We start from the raw sequence: 8,410 nt of genomic DNA on the forward strand, positions 1-8,410 counted from the left end.
AGGAACAAGACAAGGATGTCCACAATCAGCACTCCTGTTCAGTATAGTTCTGGAAACATTAGCCAAAGCAGTTAGACGAGGCAGAAATAAAAAAAAAATAAAGATAGGAAAGGAAGAAGTTATACTGTCACTATTTGCTAATGATATGATATTCTACATAGAAGACCCAAAAAACTCCACCAAAAGACTTCTAGACTTGACAGATTCAGTATAGTGTCTGAATACAAAGTCAACACTCAAAAATCAATAGCTTTCTTGTACACAAATAACAGACTCACTGAGAGAGAAATTAGGGAAACAATTCCTTTCACAATAACATCAAAAAAATGAAATATGTAGGAATCAATCTAATGAAGGAAGCAAAAGACCTCTACACTGAAATTATAGCAATCTGAAAAAGAGATAGAAATGGATATAAGAAGATGGAAAAGACATCCCTTGCTCCTGGGAGGAAGAATCAACACAGTGAAAATTGCCACACTTCCAAAACTTCTATACAGATCCAATTCAATCCCGATCAAAATCCCAACAGTATGTTTTGCAGAACTTGAGAAAACAATTCAAAAACTGTTTGGAAACAGAAGAGACCTAGAATAGCAAAAGCCATTCTAGGTAGCAGAGACATGGCAGTGGGTATCACAATGTCTAAAGCGAAACTATGCTAAAGGCCACTGTGATTAAAAACAGCATGGTACTGGCAAAAAAACAGACCTGAGGATCAGTGGAACAGATTAGAAGATGCAGAAACAACAGCAGACATACTCAGCCACCTCATCTTTGACAAAGGAGTCAACCATCCTTATTTGAGGAAAGATAGCCTCTTAATAAATGTTGTTGGAAAAACTGGCTTTCAACTTGCCAAAGATTAAAACTAGATACCTATCTTTCACCTTGTACCAAACTAAAATCCAAGTAGATTAAAGATTTAAATATCAACACAGAAAAATTAAACTTACTGGAAAGTAAATTAGATAAAACTATCAAAGATATTCACATAGGAGAAGATTTTATGATCAAATCAGCAGCATGAGAACTTGCACAAATAATCAACAATAGTGATCAAATTATACTAAAAAGTTTTTGCAGTGCAAGAGAAATCACCAACAGAGCTAAGAGACAATTTACAATGTGGGAAAAGTTTTACCAGCCACTCCTCAGACAAAAGAATACTATCTAGAATATGTAAGGAACTCAAAAAGTCAGCCTCCACAAATACAAAGACCCAATTCAAAAATGGGCATCTGAAATGAACACACATTTCTCAGACAAACAGGTAAATCCAGCAAGTGAATATATGAAAAAATGTTCAATATCACTGGTCATTTGAGAGATACAGATGAAAACAACACTGAGATTCCACCTTACCCCTGATAGAATGGCTGCTATCAAGAAATAAAGCAATATCAAATGCTGGTGGGGCGGTGGGGAGAAAGAAACCCTTCTCCATTGTTGGTGGTATTGCAGACTGGTGCAACCACTGTGGAAATCAATATGGAGATACCTCAAAGAACTAGGATCAGAGGTCTCATTTGACCCAGATATCCCTCTGCTGGACATCTATCTTTCCAAAAGAATGAAAATAATCATATCACAGTGATATATGTGCACCCATATTTCTAGTGGCAGAGTTAATAGCTAAAACTTGGAAACAACCCAAATGCCCATCAGCTGGAGACTGGATAAAGAAGAAGTGGTTCTATCAAATGGAGTACTACTCAGCCATAAAGAAGGGGAAGCTAGAGTTACTTATACCTAAAAGGAAGCACTTTGAGGCTATACTCCTAAGTGAAATAAATAGGACACGCTTTAGTAAATACTGAATACTTTCTCTGGTGTGAAAAACTAAAAGTGTAAATAAGGTTCAAATGGTATAATTGAGATGTGAAATAGGAAGAAACTGACTAAAGGGGAATTTGGAAGGGGAGGGGAAAGTAAATAGGAGAAAAGGAAAAAATGGAAACAAAAATCTCTGGAAATAGGGAAGGGTGAAGAGGGTGAAGGGAGGGCAGGGTATGAGGAAAAAATAAGAACCAAGACATATCATGTAAAGGCACAATATCCCAATGATAAATGTAACTGTATTAGTTGCTTTAAATGTACCAATAAACTTAATGGGGAAAAAAGTAAAAATAAATAAATAAATCTCATCAATCTCTCAGCCTCCAACAGCTGAGTCGCTGAAGTCTAATTCTCCTTCTAATCTCTCCCTTATGGCTCAGGGAATGAAGCATATTCAAGGAGTGTCTCACATGGTTATAAATGGCTAAAGTCATTTTTCTCCTCCTATGGTATTCATTATCTTTAACCCCTGTTGCTCCAGATCTGTGTCCTAGTATCAACTACTGCCTCCACAACACCTCTGATATCAGCCCTGATGTTGTAGCATTAGTTGCTTTGTCATTACATTCCAGTAGTCTTTTCTGTCCTTACTTATACACAAGTGTATTACTAAGACCTAAATAGTACTGCTTTGTGCTTTCAAGTTCTTAGAATGACTATAATGCTGCAGCTTTTATTTGACTTATTATCTATCTGAATCCGGCACTACCAGCCTGACTCTGAGCTTTCGGCCACAGCACAGATCTACATCTGCTGTACTCAATCACCCTTTGCTCTCTCATACAAACCATTTGTTTGTTTGTTTGTTTGTTTCTATCCAAATCAATTTGCCTCAACAATATCTCACTGCAGTTAATTCTTTCCCATCCAATCAACTGAATTCTTGTTCAAGGTAGGGTTCTTTTTCTCACAAAGCTCAAAAAGAGATCTTACTGCTGAGGACAGATCAATTGCAATCTGTCCACTTATTATAGCTCAGATCAGAGTCCTCAAGCCTTCCTACAAATAAAGCTCTGATGGCACTGCCCTACTGAGCATCTAGATATGCCAGAACAGGTTTGTATCCACAAGTACATATTACCTCAACTTAGCCCCTCACTTTAGGACTCCTGCTATGCTTGAATAGCTTTTATAGTTAAAAAATAGCAAATAAACCTGTGAGAAAAAAATGAGGGCATGCATGTAAAAGTGCTTTGCAATTGCAAAGTGCTTTGCAAATGGGATGATTAAAATGACTTCTTTATTGTTTATTTACGTGTTTGTCTAGTAGAGATCCATTCCAATGGAACTGAAGGCATGAAAGGAGGATAAAAAGAAATTATTAATTGAGGGAAAAATTAAATTCAATAGTAGGAGGAACTGATAAGTATTCAAGAATTATATTTACATAAAACTGGTATATGATAAATTGAATGTGATAAACACATAGCAAGTAATTTGGAAATTATGCTCTAGCATTTTTGTGGGCCTATTTGAATACAATATATGCTTGCTAAATGAACAGAGTTTTTTTTTTTTTTTTTTTTTTTTTTTTTTTTGTACTGGGCATAGAACTCAGGACCTTGCACTTTGTAAAACAGGCTCAGTGCCCCTGAGCCAATCCCTGGCAAACACAGATAAATGTTGAAAGATGATCCTGAAGTACCTAAAAAAGGGGAAAAAGAAATACTCCATCTGTACACTTTAGGCAACAGAAACCTATCTGAAGCTATACACTGTGCAGAATTACAAAGGACAACTCCAGAGGTCCTCTACTTGGATGGAAATCTGATCCCTACCATTTATGTGCTCTAGGTGAGTTTTGAAAAGTTAAGGCTTTTCATCTGTAATAAGTTAGAGATAAAATAGTATCATCTCTCCATTGGTGTTTTGCCAAGTGTTATGTCACTATATGTAAAGCACTTACTTTCAGATCAGGCACACAGCAAGTGCTCGATATGGATATATTTCACCATTCATCTACTCATACCAATGTATATCACATAAGAAAATTCAATGAGTCTATAATTTATAAAACATTTTACTAAAGCAGAAATGTAAGCACTGGTACTTTTCAGTTAAGTAGAATTTGGTGACATTGCCCTTAATATGATTGGAATTTACTTTCTTTAATTTTAAGCTAAAAGATAGGGAAAAGGACAGAATATTCAAGTGGTTTAAACTACTCACATTTTCTAAAACTAGCTCATTCCCTTTTTGCTCGTAATATTGCCAAAGGACATATTATTATGGGACAAGAACAAGAGATAACCATTGATATTAAAATGATTAAAATTTTTATTTACTCAAAATTACTATTACAAATGAAAATTACTCTCACAATTGTGGAACAGATAATTAATGATGTGTAGATACAGTTTTATTTACAAATATTGAACAGTTTACAGTGTACTTTGTTTTAAACTACTGCCACACATGGGAAACATTATAGATAGCTGCATTAATAATCATATGTAGATATAGTTGAAGTTCTGAATATTAGTGAGTATATCAAGTAATTCATCCTAAAGTACAGTCTTACAAAGGGAAACTACCTTAATACCCATTTGAGAGCTTATTTACTAATTACACATTGCTACAGCTTTAGTTATAAATATTAGAGTTTATTATATAATACTTGAAAATAATTGCTTTCTAAAACATTTACTTTCAAAATTCTAGAAAACCAAATACTTGACATAAACCACAAAATGTTTACAATAACAATACTTTCAAAATTCTGTTTACTAAAACATGAATTTGGAGCAATAATAAAAAATAATTTAGATACCAGCAATGCTTATACTCTGTCCCAGAAAGGCATAGGAGTGAGTCAATAACATTCCAATTGGTCTAAAAGCAGGGATGTCTGCCAGAGTACTGTCTCATAAGTAGCCTGTTGGCCATATACAGCAGAAGAGCCTACAGTTGATTAGCTGTGCTCTGACAATACATAGACTATCATTGTTGCCAGTGAATATCACTATGTTATAGAGAATTTCTAAGATTATACCATCATTCATGTTAACCAAGCTAGAATATGGACATGTGAAAACTTAATATGAAGATCTGCTTTTTCATGTATAACATTATAGAAATTAGTTAAGCAGACATTTAATAGCTGATCTTCAGTGTAGTCAACTTCACCATTTGAAGCCGATCAGCTACTTTCTGGGTTACCCATGTCCTGCTTTTTCTCCTACCACTTCCTTTGGCTGATAGCCTTTTGACCATTTTACTGTTGATTAGCACCTACAAAGGATGACTAAAAGCAGATGAACTCAAACCACTCAATTATGTTTCTTATTAGCAGCTCTATCAAAGAGCTCTGTCCAGGAGGTGGCTACAACCATTAGTCAAAATTAGGTTTCTGAATTATCAGCAAATTTCAATTATCCACATTATTTCTGTCCCTCATGACTCTGCATAACCTGGAGTTAGCAGTATATACATTATTTACCTTGCCATATGGAGGGAAAAAGCAGATCTTTAATGAAAAAGTAGAGATATTGGCTTTCTGTTCTGTTTCTGTTGAGAATTTTCTCCCTAGTTTCTTTTTCATACAGCTAACTAAAAAACACAAGAGGCTCTGTGAGAATACACACTAATTATTGGATTAGTTATTACTGTAATTTTTAAAACCTTGAAAACAATCTTATGGACATGTAGATATATAGTCACATTTCTCATATTTGAAGGGTTTTATGTCAGAGTGCTAAATAACTTTAACTCATTACTTAATTTAATCTCAATCAGAAATTTGTAGCCAGGGAGTGCTAGTAATAAATGCTGTTACATGTTTACTTTATATACATGGAGGGTGTATCTCCAGGGAAAGCTAGACTTGTTTTATCTTTCTAAATTATGAGATACTTTAGTCTATTATAATCTTTGTTCCTCCATGCATTAGAACTCTTATATTATAAAAGTACTACATGATTATTTTAGAAAATAGGAATAATCATAGAAATTGTCTATCATTCCATTTTGTAGACTCAGAACTTGCTCCTCCAAGTGGGGTCATATGTAGTATTGTTTTATAACTTGTTTTGTTTTTTCCAGTCAGTATGTCAGGCAGGTTTTTCTGTGCTAAAAATATGCTTTTTTTTTTTTTTTTTTTTTTGATACAGGGGATCGAACTCGGGTCCTTGCACTTGTGAAGCAGTCAGTGGATCCACTGAGCTAAAACCCTGGTCCTATAAATACACTTCTATAGCATTTTTAATTGGCTGTATGGCATTCCATTTTATGAGTGTGCCATAATTTATTTAGATACTCTATATTTGAATATTTAAATTACTTCCAATATTTTCTATTATAACAAAGCGATGAGAACTGGGTATTGTGACACATGCCTGGAATCCCAATACTTCAAAGGCTGAGGCAAGAGGATCACTGCGAATTTAAGGCCAACATGGGCTACATAGTGAGTTCAAGGCCAGCCAAAACTATATTGACCAGGCCCTCTCTCCAAAAAATCCAAAGCAATAACAAAGTCCTGAGAAACACTCTGGAATGTAAGTCTTTGTGCACACTAATACCTCAAGAGAAATTTAGTAGAAACGGAATTCTAGATCAATGGATTGGATATGTATCCAAAAACTTTTTGGTAAATGATTTAATTTTATCCATACTAATATTATACAGATTTCTTAAAAGAGTAAAAACAGCATATGCTTCTTAGGATTTAATACTTACAAAGTAGTGTAACTTCTGATGGGAGAGTGTAGTCTTTTAAATTTAATATGTTGCAGGTGGTTCATACTGATCTTGTTTTTGCTAGTGTTTCCCATCTTATACATAGACATTTAATCTTTGCAGTTTATACTTTTCAACATACGAAGACAGGCATCAAAACAATTTTATTTATTTTGGTGAATTATCACATTACAACACTAATTAAATTTATACTAATGTGCATAAATATTCTACTGGTAATAAAATCTATTACTTTATTACTAATCTGAATAGTCTTTGTACTGCATTATAGACAATTCTCTGGAGTAAAAGAAAGAAAAAAATGAAATTAAAAATTCCGAAACTACATCTTTGTTTACCTAGCCAAACAATAGTGAAATGAACAGCAACTTCCTCCCAACACCCATCAAAGGAAAAAACATATTATCTTAACACATACTAAACTCTTTAACATAGTTTTTAGAATATCTAATCTTCCTACCTACCAAGACTTTCCATCTCATGAAATGACAATTCTGTCCTCCCATTTGCTCAGGCACTAAACACTGATACCATTCTTACTTAATCTCTTCTTGCACCCCATGTCCATCCCATCAAGAAAGTGCCTATAACAGACAATATTGTCTTATATAACAAATGTTAGGAACATAGATATTTTTTGGTATTTTTAAAAATAATCAGTATATAGAGATGGAGGAAATGTTTGGAGGAATGAGTATATTTATAACATAGATTATAATCTATTCACAAATGTGTGTTTTTCTCTAAACTCATCAAGTCATACGCATATAATATATATAGCTACTTGTATGCCAATCATACTTTCACAAAGCGTTGTTATTGCTTTAAACAAATCCCATTGGCTGTACCTTCAAAATATATCCTCCATCTGACCAGTTCTCAAAACTTCTAATGCAACTACCTCATGTAAGAGACACAATCTTCTCTGCCTTAAATTACTGTATTGGTCTCTTAACAGGTTTTCTTTCTTCACCCTTTATATTCCCATGGTTTATTTCTCAGACAACATCCAAAGAGATGTCTGTTAAAATATAAGTGAGATCCAGTTATTGCTTGCCTCAAAACTTTCCAATGTCTTTTCCCACTTTCCCACTTCACTCTGAGTCAAGGAAAAAAAATCCTTAGACTGACAATAGGACTGAACAGAATATATCACCCCTCACTTTAAGCATCCTTGCTGAATCTTTTTTGCTCCTCCTTTGTCATGCCATATCAGCTAGCCTGGTCTTCATCCTATTTTCCTGAAAAGCTGAAGCCATAGAGAACTTCTACTTTAAGATAGATTTATAATGGCTCTAAAAGTAGTAGTCAATGAACAACCCACTACAATGAGCTTAGTGTGCTTTATCTTTGACTCATCTACTTCGGAATAACACATACTTCTTTCTTTTTTTTAATTCATTAAGTTTATTGGTAAATTTTAGGTATACAGTATGATGACATTCATCATTGGGAATTTGTACCTTTACATGACATATCTTGGTTCTTATATTTCCCCATTTCCCTGCCCTTCCTTAAACCCCTTCACCCCTCCCTAAAAAGTGGGATTAGAGGTCCCATTTGACCCAGCTATTCCCCTGCTGGTTATCTTTCCCAAATAATTAAAAGAATCATATCACAGTGATATATATGCACCCATGTTTATAGCAGCACAGTTTGTAATAGCTAAAACTTGGAAACATACCAATTGCTCTTCAACTGGAGACTGAATAAAGAAGATGTGGTTCATTTTATAAAATGGAGTACTACTCAGACATACTTCTTTCTTAAATCTCATTCCCCTAACTCATTAAATCAGCAAATATTTATTGAAATCCTATTATGTTACAGTTTAATGTGATCAAAAAAAAAGATTTTACTCTAGTAGTTTCCA

Source organism: Fukomys damarensis, unplaced genomic scaffold (genome assembly GCF_012274545.1).
Source record: "Fukomys damarensis isolate Sample0158 unplaced genomic scaffold, DMR_v1.0_HiC HiC_scaffold_39, whole genome shotgun sequence".
Lineage (NCBI taxonomy): Eukaryota > Metazoa > Chordata > Mammalia > Rodentia > Bathyergidae > Fukomys > Fukomys damarensis.